General features: G+C 48.4%; 1 protein-coding gene across 4 annotated transcripts in view; it reads left to right on the forward strand.

The window, feature by feature from the left end:
- The first annotated feature begins 169 nt into the window (after window positions 1-169).
- The window catches only part of LOC101949791 (tyrosine-protein phosphatase non-receptor type substrate 1-like), a 32,319-nt gene continuing 13,588 nt past the window's right edge, over window positions 170-18,900 (forward strand). The window contains exons 1-2 of one of the 4 annotated variants that reach the window (XM_042853519.2): window positions 171-565; window positions 2,557-2,709. The gene's annotated coding sequence lies outside the window, so the exon portion shown is untranslated. Of the gene's footprint in view, window positions 566-2,556; window positions 2,710-4,831; window positions 5,784-18,900 lie in introns of those variants that run through there. The other 3 variants (XM_065588243.1, XM_065588246.1, XM_008164749.4) reach the window with 3 other exon arrangements.

Below are 18,900 nucleotides of genomic sequence, written 5' to 3' on the forward strand. Positions count from 1 at the left end.
TGAATGGGTAATAGATTCTGTAAGCGATACTTGGTTTGCTCATTGCTGGTAACTGGTATTTTAACTGGGCATTTGTAATTGATATTGTTCTTGGTTTGGTATTGTAACTGATGAAAAATTGAAACATTCCATCCCCCAAAAGGTCAAAATGGCATGTTTTGAACTTACCAAAATGTTTCATTTCAATTTTTTTTCAATGAAGTTTCATCAGAATCAAAAGGGTCCCATGGTATTGTGTAGATTTTTGAGACACTATTTTTTCTGCCAGAATAATGTTCCACTTGAAAACATCAGAGGCGCTTTACTGGTGAGCAGTGTCTCCCCTTTGAAGTTTTCTGACCCTCTATATTATCATGTACTAGAGATACAGGAATTTGCGGATACAGACTAACACGGCTGCTACTCTGAAACTAGAGATACAGGACTTCACAACTGAACTGTGGTTTGCACACAGTGTGCTATGTGGGATGGCACCATTCCTCGCTCTTGCTGAAGTGCTCTGCTGAGAAACATGCAGTGGGCTTGGTGTGAACAGAACTGCATGCTGTAGAAGAGAAGACACCTGGTAAGAGCTCTATTTATTGCAAACAAATAGTTTCTGATTTAAGTTTTCTTGCTATTGGGGACGGGGATGGTGCTCCTGTGGGGTGTAATGAAGGCTTTTGACATGGTCAGAATCCACAAATTCACCCTCCTTCTGTCCCTAGTTAGAACACACGCAAACACAGAAAATCAAGGACTTTGTATTGTGTGTGAAAACTAACTGAGGTCAATACTCCGGTGTGACCCTTTTATCTCATATAATCTTCCCCTTTTGTAGTTAAGGATTGATAGCACATGGGGAGGGGGTGGATTGGTAAGTGGGAGGTTGCTTCCTAGCAGCTCCATGAACAAACCACATTTGAGTACTTAAATGTCAAGTCTATCTGTTAAAAAATTTCAGTCTTTCTCGTTCTGCAAATGGAAGGGTTGTGATTCATTTGGCTTTAGCAAGGTATTCCCTGCAGTTATTACTTTAACATTTTTGTTGCTGGATCCTTTGGAGGCCACCTAGATCAGGTCACCATTATGCTAAGCACTGTACAAATAGACAGTGAATAACAGCTCCTGCCCCCCTGGATCTTACAGTCTAAAGAGGAGATTTTCAAAGGGCTGATTTTCACTTGGAGTTAGTCACCTAACTGTCATTTGTGCCTTTGAAAATCTCCCCCTACCAGATTGAGTGTCTCAAGAAATCCAGATTGGAAGGGAAGCAATAATTAATTGAAATTGATTTATATCTGAGCACTAGCATGTGGATTGGAAATTAGCCAAAGAACTTTAACAAATAATGTGACCACCCTAGAGACTAATGAGGAAGTCATGGAATCCCTGGAGAAGCACAGGTGCCACGTATCATGAGGAATAGATGTTTTTGATATGAGGGCCCTGAATACGGTTACCATATTTAAAAAATAAAAAAAGAGGACACTCCATGGGGCCCTGGCCCCGCCCCTTTCCCACCCCTGGCCCCACCCCAACTCCGCCCCTTTCCCACCCCTTCCCCAAAGTCCCCCCCTAACTCCGCCCCCTCCCCTGAGCGCCCCGCATTCCTCCTCCTCCCTCCCAGCCACACGAAAAGGGCTGCCCAAGTGCTACTGGCTTCATGGTTTGCCGGGCAGCCCCCAGACCCTGCGCCCCCAGCCGGCGCTTCCCTAGCGCAGCTGGATCCCGGGAGGGGAAGCACTCAGCCGGGGGCACAGGGTCTGGAGGCTGCCCGGCAAACCGTGAAGCTGGTAGCGCTCGGGCTTCGGGCAGCCCCCATGCCTCCAGACCCTGCGACCCCGGCCGGGCACTTCCCCTCCCGGGCTCCGGCGGCTGCAGTGCTCCCTGAACTCCTGGGCTCTGTAAGCGCCGAGCTGCCCGAGCGCTACCGGCTTCGGGCAGCCCCCATGCCTCTGGACCCTGCACCCCTGGAGCCCGGGAGGGGAAGAGCTGACCGAAGCCAGTAGCGCTCGGTTCTTACAAAGCCTTTCCCCTGTGGAGAGGGGAAAGGAAGAGAAAAATGGTTCCTTTCAATCCTTCTACAAGAAGTTCCTGGGGAAGCCTCTGGCCTAAACTCCTGAAGGGGTTCAATATTTGGAGAAAACTAGAAAAGACAGTATTATGCAACTCTATTTTAGGTGTGGTTTTCAGTACTTTTTGTGGCTAGAAGTGTCAAAAGACTTGTAGCTAATTTTCTAAGCTTTACCTGTAGTGAACTATTTCAGACAGTGAGCTCTCTGGAAATTGGTTATTCTGTGGCTGGGATGTGTGCATTCTGCTAAGACAGTGTCACTCCCCATATAAAGGTCATTTGCTTTGCTTGGAAATCAACGTCACTTTTTTATTGTGCCAAAAACTGAACAAGAACCTTTCACTTAGAAAGATGACACAGACGTAGTTTGTCTCATTCTTATTTTTACCTGCTGGAAGGACAGTGACAAGAACAAGCTTAGACTTGTGAACATTCAGCCCCTCTGAAGTTTTTGTTTTTCCACAACATCTTTCCCCTGAAAACAGCCTTATAACTTGCAGGGCTCCAAGTCAAAAGCAGCACCCCAATATGATGGAAGAGTTTTGACTTGATCCCGACTATCTCCTGTTTGGCCTTCATGCTGGAATTTTGGAAAAGTTGGGTGGCGAGATGATTCCTTGTGTATTGGTCTTGCTGCCACAAAAGGCGTAGAGGTCAGTTCACTTACTGCAGAGTTTGCATGAGATTAAAAAGAAAGTGGGGATCTAATAAGTTATTTGCTTGGTATGTAATGAAAGCGGTCCCTGAGTGATATTTATAATTGTAGCTTAAAACTTTTTGGACTCAACTATGCCATCTCCTCCACAGAGAAGAGCTGAGGTAAGTGGTGTCCCTGAAGTATTATTTGGTTTGAAAAATTCTTGAAGAGCCTCCCGGTAGGATTTGTTGCAGCAAACAGCCTAATTAGTTTCAAGATAGAGCTTGATAAATTTATGAAATAGAAACTGTGATGGGGGTGAGGTTGGGTTCAGTGGCCCAGGGATTCTCTTTTGGTCCTATGTCTTCTGTTCCTAAATCTCATGCTTCAGGGCTTCCACCAGTCACCTGTAGGGGTCAGGAAGGAATTCTTTTTCCTCTTGTTGTATTCAGGATTAATTTTTTTTGCCCTTCCTTTGAAGCATTAGAGATGGAAACAGCTGGAGATGGGACACTGCACTGGTGGGCCAGTACTCTGATGCAGTACAAAGAATTCTCTTTCTCAGGTGCTTGGCTGGTGGGTTTTGCTCACATGCTCAGGGTTGAATTGATCAGTGTTTCCAGGATCAGGAAGGAATTTTTACCCAGGTCAGATTGGCAGGAAATTTGGAGTGCTTGTTTCTTTTTAACCTTATGGAGTGCATATGGTTTGCTAGGATCATCTGAGTATATCTCACCGAATCAATTCCCTGCCATTGCAGGTGCCTCGGGCACTGGCGCACCTCAGTCACTCCTTTTCTCTGCCTGGGGCACACAATAGTTTACTGTCTTGGGGTCTGTAATACTTTTGTTTAATCCAGGTTATTGGGCTCAAAACTGGTAACAGGGTAGAATTTAGAGGCCTGTGATGCACAGGAGGTCAGTCTAGAAGATATGGTGGTCCCTTCTGGCTTGAAACTCTGATTCTAGATGAATGGAAATCAGTGAGTTTCTACCAAATTTCAAACCTTGTTTTACATTGGATTCACTCCTCTCCTACATTGGGTCTAACACGGTGGTTTTCAAATTGCAGGTCATGACCCAGTACTGGGTTGTGGAATGTAAGGCACTGGGTCACGGTGGCTCTGGTCAGCACCACCAACCGAGTCATTAAAAGTCCTGTCGGCGGTGCTACCTGGCTAAGGCAGGCTAGTCCCTACCTGTTCTGACACTGCGCTGCGCCCTGGAAGTGGCCAGCAGGTCTGGCTCCTAGGTGGGGGGATATTGAGCTCTGTGCACTGCCCCTGCCCCAAGCACTGGTCAATGGGAGCTAGAGGGGGCCGTGCCAGGGGATGAGAGCCACGCGGAGCCACTTGCTCACCTCCGCCTAGGAGCCAGACCTGCTGCTAGCCGCTATCAGGGCGCAGTGCGGCCCGCAGTGCAAGGACAGGCAGGAAGCCTGCCTCTGCACCCTGGCTGAGCCACTGACCAAGAGCTGTCTGAGGTAAGCCTGTGTCCCAACCCAGCGCCCCAATCCCCTGCCCCAGCCATGAGCACCCCCCCAAACCCGGAACCCTTTCCTGCACCCCAAACCCCTCATCTCCAGTCCCAGCCCAGAGCCCTGACCCCCTCCCGCACCCCAACCCTCTGCCCATGCCCCAAACCCTTATCCCCAGCTCCGTTGGGTCGCGGGCATCAACAATTTTCTTTAACTGGATCGCCAGAAAAAAGTTTGAAAACCACTGGTCCAAGAGGGTACAGTTTCATCAGAAATGGGTGCACCATTGTACCATGTTCCCCTGACCCATATTGATGCTGGCTGCAGCAAAGGCCATTTGGTACTCAGTGACTTCCTTAGGATGTGGAACTGCTAAACAGATGGCTGGCTACATGTGCAAGTGCAAACATTAGCAGTTGGGGGCTATCGGGATTTGGGACACCATTGGAGAGTTTTCCCCCTTATACTACAACAAAGGTTGTTGCTAGATGTGACAGATGAAATCCTGCTCTCATTTATTTCAGATGACAGGGCCTGAATCTGCTCCCATTGAAACCAAAGGCAAAACTTCTTTTGAGGGAAGTTTCCCATTTAAAGGGACACAGTGCCATTTTCCTCAAGCCAGCCTTCTCAGTGGTGTATGTTATATAGCAGTATTCTGTGGGCGGACATCACATAATTCATTTTTAGTCACCCCTGTGTGTTAAACTTACAGTCCTTTCGCTTACTATGCATAGCTCTAGGAATGGTGAGACTCAAATGTTGTCATTTAAACTTTCCTGCTACCCCACTGTTGTTCAGCAAGAATATATTCCTGCCTCCTTCAATAAAGAAAGAGTATATTCTGTGAACTCAGTGTGTACTTTACACAGTCAGCATTCAGTTGTCAGGAGAATACTTATGAAACTTAATTTGGTCTCTTACAAAACAAACACATAGATGCCAAACATGAGATTCAGATATGGGTTAACTATGGGTTGAACATTCAGCACATATTTCTGAAGTGCAGAACTGTAATTCCTTCTTGGCCAAATCTACCCTGTGAAATCCACATTCAGGGACAGGGAGGATTTGCAAAGTGAATAAATATTCACCCAAATTCAGAAGTGACATGCAAAAGTCTCCCGGATGGTTGAAGTCCTCATTTAAAATTCTTCAGGGTAAATGAGTAATATTGTGATCTGGGTTGCATGGAACAGATGAGCAATGCAGCTTGAAATTAAATCTTTGGGATGAAACCATTTGTACAATCATATCTAAAATATTGAGTTTCTATTATGATTTAGCTGCCTTTGAAAACGCTGGTACTGTAAAGATGAAAGCAACAGGAGGTCTAAATCAGGAAGTTACATATTCAGGATTCAACTTTGCACCAAGGCAAGGGCTCATTCTTACTGAATACAGTCATGCGCTAGCAGCATACGGCTCGTCGGCAGGAGCTCTGCTCCCTACCGCTTATTCTTAGGACAATGTCAGGAATTCCAGCTCCTCTATTGCAGGTTCTGCTATATTGTAGATCTCAGAAGGTTCTAAAGGCAGGCGACCACAAAATGCATGATAAAAAGGTCATTAAACCACGGATGAGCTGAAAATAACACCCAGCTGCAAGACAAGGTAAGTTTGCAGTCACTAATACGTCTAATGGGGTAATTGACTCCCGGCTTGAACAGGCTGTACTTTACTTGGCTGGTGTGTCAAGTTCATTAGTAAGCCAGTGCAATTTAGACAAGAAAGCTCTAGTGACTGAAAATTCATGATAGAGAACAACAGGGAATGAATATGGTGGAAATGTGGTATAGAGGCGTTTTCTTGCCGTGACTTTGTGCTTGGACAATAACGTTAATGCTGAATCTGAATTTGGATGTGAACTATTAAGAGGGTAAGTTATAAATCCGAATCCTAAAGTCTAACTTTAGCAGCATTTTGAGCCACATTTGTTAATTGCCAGGTCCGCTCTGGTTACAATTCATTTTGGAACAAAGACGAGTGAAGGTTAAAGAGAAAAGGGAAACAAAGAGAAAGCCAGGCTGCAGGAGCGATTAGATGAACTCCATCTGTGGTTCATAACTGAATGAGTTAGTTCTTCATTCTCCTTAGGAATATTCATCTAGCCAGCATATTCATCTAGGTGTCACAGGTTTGGAGACAGGCTGGCAGTGACCTGTTCACTTTTCAAATTCATTGACTTTATTTTTCTTCATATCTATGCCAGGCCATTATATCCAACTGAAAAAGTTATTTGGTTGCTAAAAGGACTGAAGAATAGTCTTTCTGTTAAAGTTTAATACAAACACCCAAGATATGTCTATACAGCAGATGAGACCTGGGGTGTATACTTGGGTGGCTAGCCCTTCACATGTGGCGGTACTGCTATTTTAAGTGAGCTGGCTCAGGAATGTCTACACACCTCCAACTTCTGTGTAAACATACAAATAGTTAGCAGGGTGAAGAAAATTGTATAATGTCTTTGGGCCAGATCCTCAGGTTGTGTAAATCAGCCCTGCTCCATTGACCTCCATGGGACCGCACTGCTACACAGCTGCTGAGAAGCTGAAACTTTTATTCCCACAAGTTTCGGGTGTGTGTGGTTTTTGAGAGAGAATTTTTTTTAAAGAAATTTCCTGTTGTCTGTGTCAAACTCAGTGAACAAAACAAGAGAAGAAAAAGAGATGGCAGATAATTCTGAAGCTTTAAATCCATACGCAGTTTGGGCATCCTTGAAGTTTTGCTTTACCAGGAGGTAAGGTGGTATTGGTATGAACAGGCATTCCCATTCTCGGAAGTAATAGAATCTCTTACAATGGGGACTACCCACACATAAGTGTGATAAAAATACATTTTGTAAAAAACCTGTTAAAGGCTCCCAAAGGACTGTAAAAATGTGCATAGAGTTTTACAAGGTAAGACTCGATCCTGCACATTGTGACTAACTCTCTGAGTGGTCTCATGAACTTCAATTGGATTACTCACAGTGCACAAAGTTAAGCAGGTGCTGAAGTCTTCGAAGAATCAGGACCTTAATGCACATTACCACTTGCTGTGGTATTGTGAGATGATAAATGGTGCAATTCAGGGCCACACAAAGACAACTTTAACAATATTAGATTTTAAAATGTTAGCTTTGTACTGTGTATGCAGAGCGGTTGTAGCCATGTTGGTCCCAGGGTATTAGAGAGACAAGGTGGGCGAAGTAATATCTTTTATCGGACACATAGACTTTAAGGTCAGACGGGATCATTGTGATAATCTATTCTGACTTCCTGCGCATTTCAGGCCACAGAACCTCACCCATCCACTCCTATAATAGACCCAACAACCTTCTGTTGTTGAGCAAGACAAGCTAGCAATCACCTTGCCCACCTTGTCTCTCAGCTTTGTACCTTCACAACAATCAGGTGGGGTCTTCTTCTTAGAATCTTTCTTTACTTAACTTTTATCTGGTTGGTTTACCTGTGTTTGCCACCGTCACAATAGGAGCACAAGACACGCATCAATCAGACCATTCTAGTTCTCAAGGAATAGGAGATAATCTGTATTAAAATTGATTTGCAAAGAAAAATAAATTGTGGGGAAGTTTCCCCCTTTTCCCCCGCAAGTTTTTCTTACATTAGAAATTCAGATCTTTCCCACTCTGATTTCCTGGAGCATTCTAAGGACAGCTGAGTAAATGCCAGTCCCTCAGCTTACAAACCAAAGACAAGATGTAAATGTGGGGAGTGAAACAAATGAGTGGGTTGGTTGGGGGTGGGTGCAGACTAGAGGATGGAGTAACAGTCATAGGATGTTTTAGCATAGATGAGAGTTGTGTGCACAATTAATAAGCCAAACAGTAACAACTTGACACCCACCTAAACTGTGAACTTTAGCAATCTGTATTTCTGAGTAATTGCATCTTATTTACGTATGTTTCAATCATTAAAAATTCAGCACCCTATGTGCTTTCAATTAAGGGCAGAGAGAACTCAGTCTTCATCTGAAACCAACAAGAAGTCCTCTAGCAAATTTTAGGAAGACCAGATGAGACACCTGATATTTTTCTTGTTGTTTTGTTTTGTTTTGAAAAAGACACAACCTCCTTTTTGTTCTCTCTGGCAGGTCACCCTTAAGTTACTACCTAAAGTCTCTTGGACAATAAGACATTCATTAAGTTACAATACGCTGTTGCACATAAAATAGTCTTTTCCCCCATTTTACTTTCTCAAAAACTTGGCACACAGGCAACTTGGGCACTCATCTTGGGCCCAGAAGTGATCAAGCAATGTAATCAAGTCTAGTGTTTTACAGCATAGGTACAAAATATCCTCCTTGCCGTTAACTAAGTATTTGCTAAATTAGTTATACAATCAACTGCATTCCAAAGTATATATGTCACTAATTATCAAAACTGGGATCTTGTTGAAAGGTTTGTGTGTTTGATTTACAATCACTTGATTAAAGGCAGTAGTTTAGCACGTAATACTGCAAAGTAACAATCCAAAATGAACTCAAGTTGTGTAAAGATTCATTTTAAGGGCTATGTTGATATAAGTGGCTGAGAAGGTCCCAAAAGTTGTTACCAGGATAACTTATAGTGTACGTATTAGGAAATTGAAAAATAGGGTGCTAAATTAAACTGTACTGGAGTTGGAACATATAAGGTGGTCAGAGAACTCAAATCTGCTCGTCATATTTCAAGGCAAAAGCCAATCTGTCCGTCTTTTAAAAAAATGCATTTTCCACCCTATTGGAGAAACGGTGTGTGTGTTTTGGAATCAGGAAAGCTTCAGCTAGGAATGAAAAGAGGAACATCAAATTTAGGATGCCGTCCTATTTTTAAGATTTTACTTTTATAATTGCTTAACTTCCTCCTGCTAAATCAAGAACTATATGCTTCTGCAGCTGAATTATGGATGTGAACACTTCCATTTTGACTGAGAAAATAAATCAACATCAAAAACTGAAGCAATAACATTTGTTAACCTTTTAACCACATTGCAAAACCAGTGCTTTTTGGCTCCCCCCTTTCCTTACATGACCACAGAAGAGTTACAGCATTGATGAATTATGGTGGTTGCCATTTTTGTTCCTGAGGGGACTAGCTTTATTGTTGCCTATATGACAGTTATGTGCATGAGAAGTCTTTAAAGTATTGTGTGAAGTATTGAATTTTTTTGTAAAGCACTCTGAGCCGCAGCAGTGTACCGGGGGGAAAAAAGTCTAGTCGGAAGTATTTTTTCTGTGTGTGTTCTATATAAGTCTAGTATCTGCTAATATTAAAGAAGGAAAAAGCATGTTGTCTTCATAGTTCTAAGGTTTGTTTTACAGAGGTAAATGTGTTTATGCAGATGTTTAATAAAGGCTTTTTCCTCATACCAAGTAAGTAAACTATCTGTGCTTACATAACACTGGGTATGTTACTTTATATCCACTGACACGCAGAAATATGAGTTTTGACAGCTTGTCCAAACATGTCATTGTTTAAATTTAAGGCTTAAGCTATATCTATGCATAATATAAAAATAACAGGACCGCCTACTAGTGTGAGATTACACACACACACACACACATATATATATATATATATATACACCCTAAATTTGATGCTGCACCAAGCACTGCTCCATGCAGCAGAAAGTAGAGAACTGTCAGAGAGCTGGTTACAGCTCCCTGATTCTTTTGCGGTTTCTGTGCCAGTCCCAGCAAAGCTTAGAAAAGCTTCAAATTGCTCTAAACTATGCCACCTGATAATAGTTCTCCAGAGACTATCTGCCACCTGGGAATTGTTGGTGTCGTGTGTGCTTCAGACAGGCTCTCCTAGAGTAGGGTTACCATATTTCAGCGAGCAAAAAAGAGGACGGGAGGAGCCCCGCCCTAGCCCCGCCCCTGCCCCTCCCACTTCCCGCCCCCCCCTGACCTCCCAACCCTCCCCCCGTTCCTTGTCCCCTGACTACCCCCTCCTGGGACCCCTGCCCCTAACTGCCCCCCAGGACTATCTAAGCCTCCCTGCCTCTTGTCCCCTGACTGCCCCAACCTTTATCCACACCCCCACCCCCAGACAGACCCCTGGGACTCCCACGCCCCATCCAACCACTCCCCACCCACTGACAGCCCCCCCCCAGAACTCCCAACCCATCTAAACCCCTCTGCTCCCTGTTCCCTGACTGCTCCGATCCCTCTCCGCACTCCTGCCCCCTGACAGCCCCCCCCCCAGAACTCCCAACCCATCTAAACCCCTCTGCTCCCTGTCCCCTGACTGCTCCGATCCCTCTCTCCACTCCTGCCCCCTGACAGCTCCCCCCCAGAACTCCCAGCCCCCTACCCCCCCCCCCGCTCCTTGTCCCCTAACTGCCCCCTCCTAAGACCCCCCCCAACTGCCCCCCAGGACCCTACCCCCTACCTGTACCCTGACTGCCCAAAACTTTCTCCACTCCCCACAAAAAGCCCCCCCCGTTTCTTGACCTCCACCTCCAGAACCTTCCTGCCCCCTGACCTCCTTACCCTGCTGCTCAGAACAGAGTGTTGGGCTCTGTGCAGCCGAGCCGGACACGTGGCTGAGCTCCCCAGCACAACAAAACCCGGTCTGGCCCTGCACAACAAAACCCGGTCTGGCCCTGCACAGTGTTGCCGGACTGGGCTGCAAGGCAGCTGCTGGCTCAGAATGCAGGGCGGATCCGGCTCCTCTACAGCTGCTCCTGAGTCCAGCCCGGGACTTCCCTGCAGCCCTCCCAGCCACTCTCTGCTAATCCCGGACATTGTGAGTGCTTTACAAATTCTCCCCGGACGCTATTTTTAGCACACAAAAGGAGGACATGTCCGGGGAAATCCGGACGTATGGTAACCCTATCCTAGAGCTGGCAATGGGAATTGATAGAGGAGCTGATTAGGCTATCTCTACACCAGCTGTGGACTCTTCACAATGGAGGAATCATCACTGGGGAAGATCTATCAAGTTTCCATCCCTTTTGCACCGTCAGAGGACATAGCCCAGTGGAGAGAATCTGTCCCAGTGTATTTTATTGATCAACTAGTGCTGAACAATACTTTAACAGAACTTAGCTTTATCAATGTTACACAGTGTTGTTACTGTGATCCAGTGGAGTTAAGGCCCAGTCTGCACTAAATCTTTTCCAAGGTTATCAGCTAGACTTGAATCCCTGGTGAAGAAGCCGTAATCAAAGGACTAGGGATAGGTTTGTTGCGTGAAATCCTGACCCCCATTAGAGTCAACAGGGAATTTTGCTATTAACTTTAATAACACCAGGATTTCACCCATTAACTTCGGGAAACATTTTTCTTTTGCAGTGTCTCTTTTCCCCAACAGAAAATTAAGCCATTTCCGTTTATGTGGGAAGAAGCATAGGAGATATTTTCTTCCTGTGACTAAACTATAGTTTACTTTGTGTGACAGACCCAGACCAGTGGGATACAGAAGTCTGGTAGAGGGCAAATATGGTCACTGGATGAGTAGTTTTCTGTTCCCTGAGTGACCAGAGCAGGGGCTGTACTAGAGTAATCAGGAACCTGCTAGAACCAGTTAAGGCAGGCAGGCTAATTAGGACACCTGGAGCCAATTAAGAAGAAGCGGCTTGAATCAATTAAGGCAGGCTAATCAGGGCCCCTGGGTTTTAAAAAGGAGCTCACTTCAGTTTGTGGTGTGAGTGTGAGGAGCTGGGAGCAAGAGGCGCAAGGAACTGAGAGTGAGAGGGTGTGCTGCTGGAGGACTGATGAGCACAAGCGTTATCAGACACCAGGAGGAAGGTCCTGTGGTGAGAATAAGGAAGGCATTTGGAGGAGGCCATGGGGAAGTAGCCCAGGGAGGTGTAGCTGTCATGCAGCTGTTACAGGAGGCACTATAGACAGCTGCAGTCCACAAGGCCCTGGGCTGGAACCCGGTGTAGAGGGCGGGCCCGGGTTCCCCCCAAACCTCCCAATTGACCTGGACTGTGGGTTCTTCCAGAGGGGAAGGTCTCTGGGCTGTTCCCCAACCCACATGGTGAATCTCTGCGGCAAGAAAATCCGCAAATAAGCGCACGACCCACCAAGATAGAGGAGGAACTTTGTCACACTGGTGTCAGGAATGGGATCTTGGGGTGCACAGCACGGCGGAAGAAGGAGGGTGATTTAAAAAAACAAAAAACAAACAAACAACAACAAAAAACAAACCAAAAAAAAGGGAGAGCGTTTATTTATTTATTTATTTTTCCCACCACAATGGATGACGTAGTGCGGGCACTGATACAAGCTACGGCAGTCCAGCAGGAGGCTACCCGTGTCCAGGCAGCCACCCAACAGGAGGCAGTGCGGCTGGAGCAAGAGACTAATTGCCTGCTGATGGACCAGGCTGCTCAAGACCGAGCTATGTTGCGGGAACTGGTAAACCAGGTAAAGTCCCTTATAGAGCTGAATCGCGGCCATGATGGGATGCGGCTCATACGGGCCAGCCATTGGCTGCAGCAAATGACACGGGAGGATGATGTAGAGGCATACCTTCTGGCCTTTGAGAGGACAGCCCTATGGGAGGCTTGGCCTCGAGATCAGTGGTCTGGCATCCTTGCCCCATTCCTGTGTGGGGAGGCCCAGAAGGCCTACCATGATCTGCCTGAAGAGGCTGCAGTAGACTACCCCCAGCTGAAAGCAGAGATCCTGGCCAGATCTGGAGTAACGACAGCAGTGCGGGCCAGCAGTATCACGGTTGGAGGTATCATGGAGACAAAACCCCGCGGTCCCAATTGTATGACCTCATCCATCTCACACGAAAGTGGTTGCAAACAGAGTCCCAGAGTCCGGAAGAGATACTAGCGGTTCTGGTCATCGACCGATACATGAGGGGACTAACACCAGACCTTCGTGCCTCGGTAAGCCAGAATGAACCCTCCACCTATGACGAGGTTGTCGCCCTGATAGAGAGGCGAAGGACAGCGAGGGAGCTGACCCGACCAGATAAGGACGAGGCACCCCGGGTTAAACTAGCAGCACCAAGCCCTAAAGTTCGGGTGACTGGGCCACCAAGAGGGCCCAGGTGGAAAAAGAGAGAGGCTGAAGGCCCATCAGAGGCCACAAAGAGTCAGAGCACTGAGGGAGAAGAGGATTGTGATGTTAGACTGCTCAAACCAAGAGACCGGGGAACGCTTAGGGTGACCAGATCAGAGAGGCGAAATATCGGGAGACGGGGGGTGGGGGGGGAAGGGGGCGGAGCCAAAAAATAAAAAAGCCGGTAGGGAGAGAAAAAAAAAAAGCACGAACAAGCGGGAAGCGCCTAGGCTGGTGCCGGTAAACAGCGGCCCCCGGGTCCCGGGATGCAACGGCCCCCGCCCGGAGCCCGATGCCGCGGAGATGGGCACGGACAGGGGGAGCACCCCCACCAAGTCCCTGCGCGGAGACCGTCCTGGGCTGGCCGCGGGCGCGCCAGCGTGTGCCAGCCCCTTCCCTGGCAGGCTTCAGCTCCCCGCGGGCCCGGGAGTGCAGCCCGACCGGCCCTTCCAGCTGCTACTCCGCCTCTCCCTTGCCGCGTGTCAGGCAGAGGCATCTGCCTGGCACCCAGCGCCAACTACACCCCTCCGGGGCCGGAGCGCACGTGGCGGAGGTGAAGCCCCGAGGAACCAGAGTCCCCACGCGGACAGCTGCTGCCCCCCCACCCATGGGCGCGTAGGGAGCCGGTTCCCCAGGCTGGACCCGGGGCTGCCCCCCTGCAGGTACCCCCCGCCCTCCTGCCTGCGATTGGGCCAGGGCAAGGCCGGACTCATCCCGCTGTCCCCGGGCCTCCTCCCTCCAGCGCTTGCCTGGGAGGGAGGAGGAATGCGGCGTGCTTCGGAAAGAGGCGGGGATTTGGGGAGGGATCCAATGGGGCAGTTGAGGGGGTGGGGCCAGGCCGAGGATTTGGGGAGCTATCCAATGGGGGAAGGAGGGGGCGGAGTTGGGGCGAGGGAGGGGGTGCGAGCCAGAGCGGAGGGCAAAAATTGCTTGTTTGTCCAGTGTCCCGACCAAACATTGGTCGGGACGCGGGACAAACGAGCAAATATCGGGACAGTCCCGACAAAATCGGGACGTCTGGTCACCCTACTAGGGCTACATACAGATGTTATGCCTGCGGGGAGTGGGGACACATAGCTACACAGTGTCTCAATGCTGAGGAGCCTATGCAGTGTACCCTGGGGAACTGGGCAGATCCATGCTTCCTAATCCACCTTGTGGGGGTCTCACTAACCCCACATATGTATACCGGACCAGTGAAACTAAATGGGGTAGGGACCATGGCACTGGTTGATTCGGGGAGTGCTATCACGCTTATCTCAGGGAAGCTCATGAAGCGTAGTCAGCTGCTGCAGGCTAAACATATGGGGATAACATGTGTCCATGGGACAGTTAGTTACTACCCCACCATCCCAGTAAAAATCGAGATCCAAGGGAACACTACTGAGGTAGCAGCAGGTGTAGTCCCTAAACTCTCATACCCAGTGCTCATAGGGAGGGACTTCTCAGGGTTTGGAAACTTACTCCCAGTAGGGGGATTGGAGAAAGATGAGGACCCTAAAATTGATGAGGCATCCACAGCAGACTGTCAACCCCCAATCTTCTCTGAAATATCCCCAGATTTGTTCTCCACTCCCAGACAGGGTAGAAAGACAAAAAGGGAAAGAAGGGCAGCTAAGGCCTTGGGAACCCGAATACTGACCCAAAGCCAGAGGGTCACTCTTGTAGGTAGGCAGACCTGCACAGCTGAAAAGGAGGCCACTCGGGAGGGAGAAGCACCTGAGTCTGACCCCCACCCTAATGCTTCTGAACCAGTAAAGGCAACAGAGACTGGGCCCCTAGATCTTGGGCAGATTAGCCCCGGGAGAGGAAATTTTGGACGAGACCAGGCAGAAGACCCAAGATATGACAACATTAGGAAGGAGGTGACTGAAATAGATGGGGTCCCCGTGGAAGGAAAAGCCCAGGGACCAGGACCCTACTTCATAATGAAGAAGGATCTCTTATACCAGGTTGCACCAGTACAGGGGCAGAAGGTACAGCAGATCCTAGTACCTAAAAAAAACCACCAGAACGCTGTATTAGGTCTGGCTCATAGTCATCTTTTGGGGGGGCATTTGGGAGTAGAGAAGACCCTGGCACGAGTCCTATGACGGTTCTTCTGGCCCGGAGTACATGAAGAAGTGCGGAGGTACTGTGCCTACTGCCCGGAGTATCAGCTGCACAGTCCCCGTCCCCACTTGAGGGCACCTTTAGTATCTCTTCCCATCATAGAGGTCCCCTTCGAGCGAATAGCCATGGACCTAGTGGGACCACTGGAGAAGACGGCTCGGAGCCACCAATACATACTTGTTGTTTTGGACTATGCTACTCGCTACCCAGAAGCCATTCCCCTGCGGAACACGGCCTCTAAAACTATAGCCAAAGAGCTGGTGGGGATCTTTGCCTGAATGGGGCTACCCCGAAGGAGATATTAACTGACCAAGGAACCCCATTTATGTCGAAGCTAATGAAGGACCTCTGTACGCTGCTCCATATACATACCCTGAGAACTTCGGTCTACCATCCACAGACTGATGGGTTGGTAGAAAGGTTTAACCGAACCCTCAAGGCTATGATAAGGAAGGTGGTAAGTTGGGACGGGAAGGATTGGGACACCCTACTACCCTACCTTATGTTCGCTATCCAGGAGGTACCACAGGCCTCAACTGGGTTTTCCCACTTCGAGTTATTATATGGGCGTCACTCCCGTGGCATACTAGATATCGCCAAAGAGATCTGGGAAGAGGAACCCAATGAGGGGAGAAATATAATAAAGCATGTAATGCAGATGCGAGACCGGATAGCCCGGGTTACCCCTATTGTACGGGAACATTTGGAGAAGGCACAGGAGGCCCAGCGAACCCATTACAATCGCCAGGCAAAAGTGCGACAGTTCCAACCAGGGGATCGGGTTATGGTGTTGGTACCCCCGGCAGAAAGCAAGCTTCTAGCCTAATGGCAGAGGCCCTATGAGGTGGTTGAACCCGTGGGGGAAGTAACCTACAAGGTGCGGCAGCCAGGACGCAGAAAACAAGAACAGATTGATCACGTTAACCTTCTGAAACCCTGGCATGCACAAGAGGCATGCACAACGGTCCAAAAAGACCTAACCCAGGAAAACAAGCCTTCCAAACAGGTGAGAGTGTCTCCCGATTTAACACCAGACCAGAAGAATGAGGTGTCTGAGATGATCTTCCAGAACCAAGATGTGTTCTTGACAAAACCGGGTCGAACAACCGAGACATATCACCACATAGTCACGAACCCTGGGGCCAGAGTAACAATGAGGCCCTATCGGGTGCCAGCGGCAAAAAGGGAGGAAATAAAAGCAGAAGTAAAAATAATGCTGGAGTTGGGGATCATCGAAGAATCCCACAGTCAGTGGTCCAGCCCAATCGTGCTGGTGCCCAAACCTGATGGCACCACAAGATTTTGCAACGACTTCCGGCGACTAAACGAAGTATCCCAGTTCGACGCATACCCCATACCTCGCATAGATGAGCTAGTGGACCGTCTGGTAATGCCCGGTACTTGACTACCCTAGACTTGACAAAGGGGTACTGGCAGATTCCCCTTGCGGAAGACGCAAAGGAAAAGACTGCGTTCTCTACACCAGAGGGTCTTTTTCAATATACTGTCCTCCCTTTTGGACTACATGGGGCCCCAGCTACCTTCCAGCGCCTCATGGACAAGCTATTACGCCCGCATAACAGTTATGCTGCTGCCTACTTGGATGATGTGGTCATTCATACCCCAGACTGGGAAACCCACCTGGAGAAGGTGGAGGCAGTCCTCGATACCTTCAGGAGAGCTGGCCTTACAGCAAACCCTGCCAAGTGTGCTGTAGGGTTTACAGAGGCCAAATATCTTGGATACGTTGTGGGAAAAGGTTTGGTAAAACCTCAAGTGAACAAGTTAGAGGCCATCCAAAATTGGCCCTGACCAAGTCGCAAGAAACAAGTCTGGGCGTTCCTAGGTGTGGTGGGGTATTACCGACGATTTATCCCCCACTTTGCCACAAGGGCAAGCCCCTGACAGACCTAGTGAAAGCCCATGGACCTGATCTGGTGAGATGGTCTGACGCAGCAGACGAAGCATTCACAGACCTACGGACTGCCCTCTGCAGTAACTCCGTACTGATAGCCCCTGATTTAACCAAGGAGTTTATCCTGCAGACGGATGCGTCGGAAGTAGGGTTGGGGGCCATTCTATCACAGATGGTCGGGGAGGAGGAACACCCAATTCTATACCTCAGTCAGAAACTCCTTCCAAGGGAACAAAAATATGCAGTGGTGGAGAGAGAATGCCTCGCTGTAAAATGGGCCATGGAAACATTGCTCTACTACCTGCTCGGCGCAGATTTGTCCTCGTAACCGACCATGCCCCTCTTCACTGGATGCAGCGGAACAAGGAGAAGAACACAAGGGTGACCAGATGGTTCTTATCCCTCCAACCTTTCCAGTTCTGTGTGCAACACAGAGCAGGGAGCCATCATGGCAACGCCGATGGCTTGTCATGTGTGCACTGTCTGGTGTCCCAAGCTGCCCAACCCCTTGGCATTGAGCAGGGGGGAGGGATATGTGACAGACCCAGACTAGTGGGGTACAGGAGTCTGGTAGAGGGCAAATATACTGGTCACTGGATGACTAGTTTTCTGTTCCCTGAGTGACCAGAGCAAGGGCTGTACTAGAGTAATCAGGAACCTGCTAGAACCAGTTAAGGCAGGCAGGCTAATTAGGACACCTGGAGCCAATTAAAAAGAAGCTTCTAGAATCAATTAAGGCAAGCTAATCAGGACACCTGGGTTTTAAAAAGGAGATCACTTTAGTTTGTGGTGCGAGTGTGAGGAGCTGGGAGTAAGAGGCGCAAGGAGCTGAGAGTGAGAGGGTGTGCTGCTGGAGGACTGATGAGCACAAGTGTTATCAGACACCAGGAGGAAGGTCCTGTGGTGAGAATAAGGAAGGTGTTTGGAGGAGGCCATGGGGAAGTAGCCCAGGGAGGTGTAGCTGTCATGCAGCTGTTACAGGAGGCACTATAGACAGCTGCAGTCCACAAGGCCCTGGGCTGGAACCCGGAGTAGAGGGCAGGCCCGGGTTCCCCCCAAACCTCCCAATTGACCTGGACTGTGGGTTCTTCCAGAGGGGAAGGTCTCTGGGCTGTTCCCCAACCCACATGGTGAATCTCTGCGGCAAGAAAATCCGCCAATAAGCGCAGGACCCACCAAGAGAGAGGAGGAACTTTGTCACATTTGATAGATTTCTTGTTTCTCCCTCCCCATCCCCTTAATCACCATGCTCAGATTCAAATGCCCCCCCCCGGTATGTCTCCATGACAGCTGCCATCTTGGCCACATGCTGGAGACTTCCAGAGCTAAAAGCATGAGTTGCTAGAACTTGAGCTAAAGAGCCAAGGTTCTGTCACTGGGGCTGTAACAACTCATCTCCTCTGTGGAATGGTGCAGATGGCGACCTGGAACACACATGCACAAGCAGGAGTCACTTCTGTTTGTTGTTGTTATAATTGTTATTTATTTGTATTGTGCTAGCATCTAGAGGCTCCAATCAGGCTTCATGGCCTTGCTGCCGTAGTGTCAGTTGGGCATACCAAATTTGGCAAGCGTAAAATGGATGCATCAGATTTAGGGACCAACCCTGCAAGCACTTAATGAAGGTGAGTGACATTACTCTGATGAAGAGTCCTGTTAAAGTCAAAGGGACTATTTATGTGGGTCAAATTACTC

The sequence above is a fragment of the Chrysemys picta genome, chromosome 1 (assembly GCF_011386835.1).
Source record: "Chrysemys picta bellii isolate R12L10 chromosome 1, ASM1138683v2, whole genome shotgun sequence".
Taxonomy (NCBI): Eukaryota; Metazoa; Chordata; order Testudines; family Emydidae; genus Chrysemys; species Chrysemys picta.